At 41.3% G+C, this 12,768-nt stretch overlaps 1 protein-coding gene across 6 annotated transcripts in view; it reads right to left on the reverse strand.

Moving 5' to 3' along the window:
* TMEM61 (transmembrane protein 61) overlaps positions 1 to 12,768 on the reverse strand; it is a 42,489-nt gene that overhangs the window by 10,435 nt on the left and 19,286 nt on the right. For 3 of the 6 annotated variants that reach the window (XM_085602528.1, XM_085602529.1, XM_085602531.1), the window contains exon 2: positions 6,912 to 7,166. The exons of 2 other annotated variants lie outside the window; for them this stretch is intronic. The gene's annotated coding sequence lies outside the window, so the exon portion shown is untranslated. Of the gene's footprint in view, positions 1 to 4,412; positions 4,499 to 6,911; positions 7,167 to 12,768 lie in introns of all 6 variants that reach the window. One more of the 6 variants, XM_085602532.1, reaches the window with a different exon arrangement.

Consider the following 12,768-nt stretch of genomic DNA (forward strand, 5'->3'; position numbering starts at 1 on the left):
AGAACCAGTGAACTTCCCGAAGATGCCACGTTATACTGAGGTCTTTCGAGTAGGATGACCTTTGCAAATTAAATAAAATGCGTTAACAAAACAGAGATTGGTGTTTACGTTTTTTCTCCTAAGTCAAAGTTGGATGATTCAAGGTTAGAGGATTTTGCAAAGTTAAGTATCTTTCAATTTTGCTGGGGCATAGGGAGTGTGAAAGAAAGGCTATAAGATGTCGGTTTTTCATAACACAAACAACATTAAACACCTCTAAATGAACTGTGCAAATATTTCAAAATATACCAGCAGTTAAAAAAGCACTTTTTTTGTAATTATAAAGAATGATGGACATAAAGATTATAATAGGATCAAAACAAATCAAACCACTTTACTTGGTGATGTGGAAATGATAAATATTTGCAGAATTCTATTTCCACACATTATTTTCATGCTAAATAGTTTTATCAGTAAAGTAACATTTCGGGCCATTTCAATGGAAAATGAGCTGTCTGTAAATTACACTGTGCTTCCACACCATGCTTAAAGAATATATTTGTGACAGTGCGCTCCAAAATGTACCACAGACTACATAATACACCGCTGACACTCTTCTGCTGAATGGGCATGACTCAGTTGCTGTTACTTGTGCTCTTTATGACGCTTGGATTTTCACCATCTCTATGACTTCAGTGATCTAACATTGATAGCAGCACCCCCACGATGAAAATTGTTCCAGCACCACTGCACATACCCTTTATTCAATACTTCTCCCCAAAGTCTCTCAACCACCACTATTTTCTCTAGTTATCTACCAGACACCAGCTATGCATCCACCCACATACTACATATCACCACTATGGCTTTCAATCCAATGCCCTGGAGCTATTGTGGAGACACCCGTGGCACACTCACCACACACTAAATATTTCTTCCTCACACCTGCATTTCACCCTTTAGGCCCTTAGAATGGTACTCAGGAGCTGTACGATGGATATCAGCTGTGCATCACTTACATACTACATATTTCTTCCCCTAGCCCACAGATCCAATATTCTGCCTCCAATCCAACATACTGAAACCATATTAAGGACATCAGTCATGCACCAGCTCCATACAAAATAAGTTACCCTCACTTCATCAACTATTCAAGTCTTCAGTCCATACTATGGTGCAATATAATGGTAAACTGCTTAAGCTGGGTCTGGTGGCTCAGTGGACTACTGCATTCACGGTGGTGGCCTGTGTTTGACCTTATTGTCACAGGTTCCAATCCTGGTGGGTCCCCTCAGACTTTCATCCTTTTGAGGTCAATAAAATGAGTACCGTTGGGTAATAATAAACATCTGCTATTCATCGCCAAGATGCCTACGGGTGAACATGTGCTTTACAAATACACTTGTTATGTTAAGAACCATAATTTACTAATACATTTACAGATTTTAACCAATGGTTTAAAGATGAGAGACTAACTTAGTACTCTAAGCTTAACTATGAACTAGCTCTCTGAAGTGGGCTAACACATGTTAGCACTATATGACACATCAAAGCTGTGCATTATTTGATAGTTAATGACCTAATGCAAACACCTTTACCTCCAAGACATTGCTAAGTAATGGTAGACACTACTAAAATGAGCTGTGCTTCAATACTTCACATTTAGTAATTACTTTACGTACGCTAACGCTGCAGGAGGCATTTGTGGGCTCATGCCAGTACCGAGCTGAGCTATGGGGGGTGGTGTCACCATACTTCACAACCGGTAGTTACTGTACACGTAGATGCTTCTGGAGGTGCACATGGGTCCAGGCCAGTACTGGTGTGGTAGTTTTGTGGTGTAGAAAGAGTCACGTAGAGCGTTAGAGAATGCCCTGATTGCTTACCGCTAACTCTTCTTCATCACAGTCTTGAATGATTGAGGTGCCTCAGCCTTCTGCTTATTATTTACAATGGTTTTATTACATTTTTGCTCCTTTCTGACTGGGGCAAAGCATAGGTGGGGCACCCTTCCCACAACTTCCTGTGTGTTGTCTAATTAAGTAGTGCAGTGGGGTCTAACCTTCTGACAGTGAATGGGGTGAGCAGGAGTGTGAGAAGCAATAAAAGGATTGTATAAAATATTACCTGGAAGTGATTATGGAATTACAAGCTCATTCCTCTTCCTGTCACATTCCTTAAGAATTGAGGATTTGACAATTAGAGCCAGTAGACTATAAAAAAACCAAATGACATTCACATGAACTTGCATGTTTAATGAATCAGATAAGCACTAAAACATTGCACCATGACTAAGCGCGGTCGTCTGAAGGACCCAGTGGGTCAAAGGCTTATGAAGGTATCAAGAGAGACCTTTTTGACCACCTTACAAGCATGTGTTGGAGAATTATTTTTCCTCCATTCAAGAAGAAGGAATCTGTTGTAATCGTTCATGTATTGCAATGCATACCTTGTAACCCACTTCTGTCCCTTGGTTCCTTCCTCCATGGTGCCCCCCTCTTTCCCTGTTAACAATAGAATGTTACACCTAGAGTTCATGATAGAATGTTGGAGCTCTCTTCATTGAGGAGAGTAGATGACCAGAATAAAGAGCCTTACCACTTACCTCGTACTTGTCTTCTATGTTTTTGAAATTTAACAGAATCCTTCTTCAGAAATGTACCTGAACAAAAAAGGGAAGGACCGCCCAAACTTCTGCATGCACTGCACTGATGGCCATCAGGACCCATTTTCTCAGTGTATGGTGATAAGTTTCTTGCCGTTCCCCATAACCATAGATTGAAAAGATGGAATCCACTCCAAAAGTGTGCAGTGGAAATAAATGTAGTCTACCATCCAACACTGAAGAAAAGCAAGAACGCATCCTATGAAGGAACATCACAGAGGAGAAAGGGCCACATCCTTTATTTCAGTGGAAATGGAAAACAAACTCTGTAAGAAAAGAGAAGAGGAACGTGGAACAAGGCCCTCTATAGAAAAGAATAACTGAACAATCAATACCTACAAAGGAGCATCACTGAAAAGCTTGAAAAAAGCATTTTGATGGACCTGGAAATGAAGGAAAATCCCAGAATGGGACAAGGTATTAGATCCCAGGTCTGGTGAAATTCAAGCGTTGAAGAATATAGGAGAAACAGACTTTGACTGCCTACAAACTAACAATGTCCTCCATTAAGAAGCCTAGATCCTTAACAGGTAGCTTGACCCTTCCTGGACCTTCAGGAACAAAAGCAACTACTGCGTCTATCAAAAAACCCTAAGTTGGAGAGCCAAATACATAGTTATCAAGGAGACAAGACACTTTTTAATAATATCCTTTATTTGAGGGCTCTTTCACAGACCAGACCCTCAGTCTCATGAGTAGCAATGACTGGGGGAATAGCACAGGTAAACACACTAGACTGAAAGAGGAGGAACACCAACATTCTTGTACCAGAAGTTCATCGTCGGAGAGGGACAAACAAAGATTATGCAAGCGACTCCCTCTGAGTCTCCTCCTCATTTGCAGTGGACCGTCAGTATTGTAAAAACAGAGAGGAAGTAAAGCGCAAGGTCTTGGGCTACGTGGGTAACAGGGCCTCAACACCCCATGCCGAAGCGTCATGGGTCATGGAGTGCTATGCAGGCAGAATGGCAATGGTTTGGATTACAAAAGGGTCTGGTAAGTAAGAGTTCCATTCCCAAACGTTGAGCAGATAAACCCAAAAAAGTGCAACCTCAGGAACATTTTGGTAAGGAATGGGATGTTCTCCGGAGATGGTGTCCCAGAATGTAATGAGGTAGTCAGTCATGTGGCACTGGATACTACTGGCTCAGGACATCTCTGACAAGTGGTTTGAAGTAAATTCAAGTGCAAGGAGCCACAAACACAACAGAGGCCTGAAGAGAACGTGATGAGAACGCGCTAGTAAAGCAGAGTCAATGAATTAGAGATAGGGTAAATGAATAAATGCGTGGGTGTTTATAATGACACAGATGCTACTCAATGGCCCCTGACCCTGCTTCTAATCTGACACCTGGGCCTGAAAAGGGTAGAGGGAAACAATTTCTGACCCATAAATAGTATTGTGGGGAAAAGGTTCTCAATGAATTGGTACCTGGCAGCCACATCCAAGACTGAGGCAACTGATGTATCATTTATCACATCAAATGGCATGCCAAAGAAAAATTGCATTTCCTTTTGCATCAGGTCCAACTAAATAAGTTCACAATAAGAACCCATCTTGAGTGACCCTTGCAGTGCCTGGCAGTCTTTCCTAAAAAGCAGTGCAGTTTGGGCAGTGTAAACATCAGCTCAGCAAGAAAGGTTAGTGGCTTCACGAAGATTCCGCTCACATGTCCAACAGCTCACACTAGTTGGTCTCTGTAGAAGCAAACATTATTCAGTCAGAAGTGAGTATATCTTTAGGGTATTTAGGAAGTCAGTGATATACCTCTGAGTGATACTGCCAGGACCTGTATCTTGGCACGGATACATTTCAGGATGTTTCTATTCATGAGGGCTCAGGTCTTTGATAACCTAGTACAGTGAAACAGAATAGACAGGTGCTGCCTTGTAGTAGGTATGGCGCCAGAACACTGTGGATTAAATATTGTCTGACAAAAATGGTGTCCTAAATATCGTTGAAAAAATATCCCCCCACTGAAGTTAGTTTAGTTTTAAATGATTTGTATTAGTTTCATTAAATCGACCTTAGTACAATAGTGACAGGCATTAATACAGACTATAAATGATGTGCACTACATATACAATAATTTAAAAAAGAGATGTACACAGATAATTATAATAAATAGATTAAAAGCTAGATTAAAAAGAAGAAATTCCAGACAACTTTAATTAATAGATTACAAGTGATAATCAATATATCTCAGATGACATGCATCCACAATCTTAGGTCCACTAAAACTACTTCAATAACACTATAACATCAATCCCTCCACCAAGTTACTCCAAATCAAGTTAAGCAGTCATAAATAAAGTACCAGAATATTCCACATGAACAAGTATATCACAGTTGTATCCATTATCAGCTAATATATCTGAATTAAATTAGAATTCCCTTCTTTCACCAGCAAGGACTCAGGGAGCTATTCAATGAATCTGAAATTATTTCCGGGGACAACAAACTATCCACCAGGTGTTCTCAAGCTATAACCCTTTCAATGTTTCCTATCCCTCTCTTTATCTCACAAAACAACACAGCACTCTCAAATCTTAACCATTTCCTTACACCATCTAGTAATTTGAGAACCATGCGTTGATTTCCAGTGCATAGTCAATTCTCGTTTTGGCAGAATCAAACCTAAGTCAGTAAACCTAGTAGTAGTTTTCACATTTTTGGGGCAAGGAGGTATACCAAGAGTGTACAAGGGATATCCGTAAGGTTATTCCATTCATGTATTCTATTACTTCCCTCCAGAACTCGCTAATGAAGGGCAGGACCGTAACATGTGGAACATTTCTGCTCCCAACATCTGGGGCATTTTGCAGCAGCAGTCACATAGAATCTGTTAATCCTGCAAGATGTTAGATAAGCTCTATGCAGGATATATAAATTAATGAATTTGAACCTAGCCTTTCTAGAGACACATAGTATATGTGCTGCAATCCTATCCCTGTCCACATCATTAATCTCTCCCATTTTATTTTCAACTCAGCAAGAGGAGAAAGAATATTTGCACTAATCGTACAGTATATATACGTGACCGCTCTTACACACCTTGTTGTTGTACAGAGCTGTTGGCATACTTAATGCATGGCAGGTTTAGCATCTCCATTTCTCCAGTAATTCCTTATTGTTGCAACCAATACCCTGTGTACCAAAAATCGTCCTCTAGGTATATCAAATTCTTCGGTCAGGTCTTCAACCCTAAGCAATATTCCATCCCGATGTAAATCCCCAACTCGGTTAACCCCAAAGGAAGTCCACCTTTCAATCCCTGCTAACGCTCCTACCTGGGCCACTATTATTATGCATTTTAATTGCATTTCAGGTGAATAGGGTACCTGGACCCGGGTTCGCTGCAGTTAATAATAGAAATTCTATGCCCAGTGGGGAAATATTTTTGTAAATTATATTTAGGGTACAATATTAATATCCAATGATATTTTTGCTCATGATATTCTGACATCCAACCTTTTAGTAATGTGCAAACCAAATCCTTATTGAAGTGGATCGAAATATTGCCTCCTGAAACTCCAGATTCTTTTGTAGATGTGCCACCACTTGTTCCGGATTTATCTTCTAGTGTATTTTCCTGAAGCCTTAACATCCAACATATGTCTTCACCAAGTTAAAAGGAACTTCAGACTCCAGCTTCTGAGGTTTGTCAGGGATTCAGCAGGCTTGTACTGTCTCAATGTGACCTTAGTCAATAGCTGTAGCCATGGTACAAGTACAGGAACCACATCACCCTGAGATACAGAGCCAGACTTAATTGACAAGGCATTAGCTGGGACGAAAGTGTTAGGTAGTTAAAGTACCCTACCAGGCCCATAGGGAAGTTAGGGTACCTGAGGGGTGGCATCCAATAGGTAGGTAACAGGAAAAGAATGGCAGAAGTTTTCCCTCCAAAGCGCTTTCTATTCTTGTGCCTGCTCCTGCCATTTTTATATTCCATTTGTAGATATGTGATAGTGCTTAGACTTATGCTTTCTTCCCCAGTGGAATTATCAGCAAACACCAGAGAACCAGCCTAGCCGGGTAAATGGTTTAAGAGAAATGCCACAACAGATTTGCCTCTTTTTATTCTCATCAATTTCTTCAACAAGTGTCTGCAGTGGACTGCTCAACCTCTGTCCCTCTTTCTGTCCTCACTTCCTGGAATAAACAAGGATCAGGTGTGCCACAGAAACGTGCAGTGGACTTTCTCCAATCTTGCCCCACATCATACATTTCATGATTTAAGCATCTTCGCTGCCCTACTCATACCTTTCATCTGATAGTTCTCCAATCTGTTTTCTTCAAACTGGTACCTTCTGTGGAAGGCCAGGCATCCAGGAGTTTCTGCTGCAGCATTCATGAAGGCTGCACCTGCTCAACAAAGCATCTCATGCCAAAACAACAGGCTGTCAAAGACCTGCCTGTATTCTGAAGTAGTCCAGCACTGGAGAGGGACTGCCAGGCTTTTCAGTGTCATTGTTGCCCCTAATGGGGCCTACAGCGTTCCTGTAAAGCAGGATCCTCCTAGAAAATCATAGAGAAACAATATTATCCATAACTACCTTGTATAATTCACCGGCATGTGCATCATCAATGTATGAATGAATGGATGGATGAATGAATGAATACAACATTTCTATGGCACTCAACTGGCATAAGACATCCCACCTCTAGATCACATTTGGGTTTCAGTCTCAAAGTGCAGCAGGAAAGAGGAAGATTCTTAATTCTTTTCCAAAGGCGAAATAGTTGCTCATGATGGTTCCCTCAGATATGGAACCATCTCTGATTGAGATAGTTCCATAGTGCAGCCTTTACATGGGAGAAAAATGTATCATCATTTCCGAAAAGGAAGATTTTGGACACATACAGGGGGCAACAGAAAATTGCAAGAGGGAACAGCCAGGAGTAGATCGTAGAAACCAAACACTAAGATAGGTTGGTCTTTTGTTGGCCAGAGCCTTCTGGAAAATGTGTGTGTTGATTGGAAGGCAAGGGAGGTTTTCATGGCGGGCCCTAACTGCGGTGCGCATTGCAAGTCTTAGCTGATAGTGAGTATTCCAAACAAAGTGGACTTACTCTTGTCCAAGCAAGAAGATAAAGTTGGCACGACAACTAAACGCTTCCTCTCTTCAGGGTGAATCTTTTAAAGTTTTTGAGCAGTGCGAATCAGTAGGAACCACTTTCTTAACCTGAGGAACAAAAGAATAAGAAGTGCCACCAGTGACCACAAGATTCCTAACTGCCATAGCAGGAGTTGGAGTAGGTTGAGGGCTTCAGGCCTCTATACATCTGAAATGTGGATACTATAAGAACCTCGGTCTTGTCAGAGCTAAGCTTTAAAATATGGGAAGTCATCCAGGATGCGACTACTGACAGACGGTTGCAGAGGTACCAAATCCACAGACTATCTTCATCAATGGCCAGTGCTCTGAACAGACATTGCTCATTCCCAGCTCAAACAGATGTGTTGATCATGTTGTGTTGATTTTCCTCACAATTGCACATTTGAACACTGTGCTGTCTTTCACTCATATTTGTATTACTGAGTAGCAAAGCAAAATGCATACATCGCTGAAAAGGCCTTTGCATTTCCTTTTTAACTCATGGTATTTGTAAATAACAGTTATAACAAGTCCCCATTGGGTGCTTAGACGTGTTCCAAAAGAAACCAATGGAACCATTGTGCTCCTTCTATGATACCGTGGTTCTGTACTTGGGCTTATAGGGCTGGCTTTGTCTCACATACACAAAGGTTAGTAGATAGGGCTTTCCATCAAATACCATGGATGGTTCCATGGTAACGCCCATGTGCCACCCATGGTAAGCCCCCCTTGAAGCAAAGTAACGCAGAGCAGTGCTAGTGCTACATTCCATTAATGTAAGGCTACTTTTCAGTGCAAATAAAGTTTCACACTGTAAGGTAAATATTAAATAAACATTTTGTGATGTTTTTGTTACTTTCTTGACACAAATACAATGTTAGTGAATCTGCCCCTCTGCCTGTTTCAATTCGGAAAACAACTCACTCTAGTGCTTTCACTAACCCAATCAATCCTATGAATTTCTTCAACAAACCCTCTAGTGAACACTGCTTTCTAGTTGTTTAAAATACACGTAAACACACAACATAGCATATCAAGCACGGCATTAACATTCAGTCCTGAGATGTTCTAGAACACTTCAAATGGTTTCTAGAGGGCCAACTCTCACCAAGGCAGGTTCATGCATTCCCAGAACCCTTTCGATCAGTGCTTTCCAACATTTTTATAACCAAAACACATTTTTTAGTACGATAAGCTTTTGCGACCTAACTAGCTTTATTGGACAGGAGGTGAGTATTTTTTTAATCTAACTAAAGCATTGCATGGTAGCACATTGTCATTTACAGACGCACGTTTTCAATTGATATGGGAACTAAATGTGTACAGGCAGATAGTTTTACTGATAAAACTAAATTGCACACAAGTGATAAGGTGTGGAAATCGGGTTTTAGTGAATATTTATTACATTGGCATCACCAAGTAAAGTGTCTCGATTTGTTCTGATACAATTAAAATCTTGGTTTCCATCACACTTCAAAACTGCAAAAATGGGCATCGTTTTTACATTGCTAACTGCTGAATGTGTACAATTCCTTTACAGGTATTTCAAAGTTGTTGGGTGTTAGAAAAAATGACATCCAATATCTTTTCTTTTCACTCAACATGTACCACAGCAAGACTGTCACATAATTCACTTTACTTTTCTTTCTCTGACTGGAAAGTGAGGGGAGTTTGAAAACACTAGTCCCCACGTTAAAAAACATAAGCAGCGATTTGTCAGAAAATGTAGCCTGACATTGGACCTCTGTCTTTGAAGCACAGCAAATGCATAAGATAAATGCCGACTTAAAAGGCATATGTATTTACTGCTTGAACTTTGGCGACCCATGAAAAACTCAGCAGGCGACCCTCCAGTGGGTTGTGCCCCGCAGTTTGAGAAACACTGCTTTAGATATTCCTACAAGCATTGGCAATGCTAACAGTTCACAAATTGACGCCCAGCATTTTGTCACTGTCACGACTTGTTTTACTCTGCCTACGTTTTTGTAAATCTTTATTACTGAGGGAGCTGCCAGCCCCTTACCAATATAAAACAAACACATGCCAAAAAGCAGTGGGCTGCCCCTGCCACATGTAGTATGCAATGGTGGGCGGAATAAAAAACGTGGATGACACACTGACAGAATTGATGATGGTGGCTGGCACCAGATATGAAAGTGTTGCCAAATAGGGACAAATACCTGGCACTTCATCCTATAAAATGTTATTCTAATCAGAGTAACACTGATTAAAAATGTCACCGCATTTCATCATATCCTGGTTTGTAGAAGGCAAACCTGTCGAGCATGTTTGTTCCCCTTCATATTTTTCCACAGTTGCCGACATCTTTTCCCAGGCTGTTGATCATTTACAGGAATATCTTCCGGTGGCAAAGAGCCACGTACTCTTCTAAACATTCCCAAAAGCATTTTCAAAATCTCCATCTAATTACGCACATGATCTCTGGGAAACAAATATTCTAATGCCTGAAATCATAAGTGTTGTCAGGATCTACGTCTCAATATGGCCTTCTTAATACAGCAGAAACGTGCTGCGTCCAAAACGGGATGTGGCCATGGCTGCTGGCAGGCAGTGCCATAGGCACCCCTTAAAATTCGAAACAGGACGGCACATGCGGAGTCTTGGCAGCAACAGAGAGACCGTTCCATCCATCCTCCAGCGGAAAAGAAACATTGTCGGGGGCCTGCCTATTTTTATAATCCAGGGCAAAGCACTTGCCCTCACACTGGAATCTCACCCAGCCTCTTGCATTCCTGAATATGTCATCATCTCTCTTCACAAGTATGCCCCGAGACAACATTGCTCCTTTCCACAACTAAGAATAATGTTCAAATCGCTGAGTACTAAGGTGGATGCATGTGTTACTTAAAACAATAGCATATTTATACTGTAATTATAATTGAATATGATATGTATTTATGTTAATTAAAACTAGTTGGGTGCTTTACATAGCGCCGTGCAGTGCCTCACTTACTTCAGAGCTTGCAATCTTGTCAAAAATAAAGTCGAGTGGTACTGAGCACTTTCATTTGAGAGAACGGCGAGATGCCATTTTCGAGTTTTTTGGGGTATATCACAAAAAAGCAAACTGAAGCTAGAACCTTATTCGTCACCTTGCACCTAAATACAGGGGTCTCCAACATTCTCTGTAATAAGATCTACGTATCTTAAATGGAAATCCTCCCGGGCTGCTGATATTGTTAGTGTTGTGAAAGTGACACACCAGACAAGATTACATCGGCGGCCATCTCATGCGAGATTGTCAGCTGGCCCCCCTCAGCACATCAGGCAGAGTTGCCAGCAGTAAAAAAGGTTTTATCAATTTCAAATTGCTTTACCTGGGTAATCGATAACAGCCATAGTTCCAATGTCCCTTGCAAAAATGCCATGATATTAGTTATAAGTCTCCCTATCAGCACATGATTTATTGCTCAACTATCAGCTTTGAATATAGTTTAGAAATTGAGCCATTTTTCTCCAAACATCAATTGATGAGTTCTCAAAATGCACACCTTTTGGTGTCAAACACAGACTCTCAATTTCTGTATGCATATATTAATCCAGCCAAAGCTTCTCATTCAGAAGACCTGACTGCACACAGGACAACCACTAGTAGCTCATGAGCGTCTCGTTGGAGAAACCTCCCTTAATACCATTTCTACTACTATTAGAAATGAATGTGATTTCAGGTCTGTGTACATTTTCATAATTAAAAGTATTTTTTGTGAATTTTCATTACATTGATTGAAAAAACATGTCTTCACATTAGGTAGCCTCTTGCCACCTCTCCACCACTGCGCGGATATCGGCACCCTATATGTTAGAATGTCTCTACAAGTAGTAAAAGCCCACAAACAATTTCCCCACAAGTCCTGACAATGCTTCCTGAGGCTTACCTATAGACCCACTAACAGCAGCTAAAGGTTGATGTGTGTTGACCTGCCACCATTGGGGTGTCTACCATGCTCTACAGCTACACTAATGTCTGGGACCTTGGAGAAGGCCTGTGCTAACCTGTATGCAAGAGAAGGTACTGAAGAGCATGGCCAGGGATTGCAAAAAGTACAGCTTTGACCTGTCTTATCTCCTGATGTTTTTGTTTGATTGCTTCCAGCAAGACTCAAATAATCTCAATATTTAAGTAAGGAGCAATACAATCTGGTGACCCGGTGAAACCATTGATTAACATCTACTGTATGAAGTTGGATTTTGTCGGAGAAGAGATGATTAATATCTGAAGCCAAAGAAAGACGCCTGCATCTGGAATGAAGCAAAAATGACTGAATGAGAAAGCATGAAGCTGGGCTAGAGAAGCAATGGTTTCACAGGTGGAGGTGGCAGAGCCAGTGTGATCAGGAATCAGGCACATTATCCTACAGCATAAAGAGTGGCACTGGCAGTGGTCACAGCAGCTTTAAGTCTCTGCTCTGGGAATTTACTATAGGTGCACAGTTGATGAAAAACTTGGAACAGCACATTTCCAGTTGTATTGATGATAGTGTTTCTGAAATTATAGTACTCCAAGAGATCAGATTCAGAGCTCTGCTGGGCCGACCCATGTGTAGTTTGACTCTGTCCTTTGTGGTGGAGGATGGGCACTATAATCATTTTTCCTTGGAGGCCACAGTTTGGCAATGACCTTCCGGGCAGGAGAGACAGGACCATAGAGAACAGAAGGGCTAGACAGAGAACCCGTAGGCTCACTCAAGCCACTTGCAAGAGGTTCCCCAAAAAACTCCCCACCCCCATCTTTGTCTGTAACTATGCCTGGAGTTGGCGAGGAGACGCCTGAATATTGGCCTACTTAACTCCAGTGAGACAGTAAGTGGGTGATCCATTCTGGGTCACCACTTTCGAGCTACAAATGCAGTGGTTGAGTTAGTACCCCAATCCAGATGTCCATGGGGGTCTACCTGAGACCTGGCATGCATTGAGGAGACAAACATTAAATTCGTCTCACAGGGGTGTTTGCTATACTTGTTCAATTCTGCGGACTTCCGATGGATGGAGGAAAGCAATAC

The sequence above is a fragment of the Triturus cristatus genome, chromosome 4_2 (genome assembly GCF_964204655.1).
Source record: "Triturus cristatus chromosome 4_2, aTriCri1.1, whole genome shotgun sequence".
NCBI lineage: Eukaryota > Metazoa > Chordata > Amphibia > Caudata > Salamandridae > Triturus > Triturus cristatus.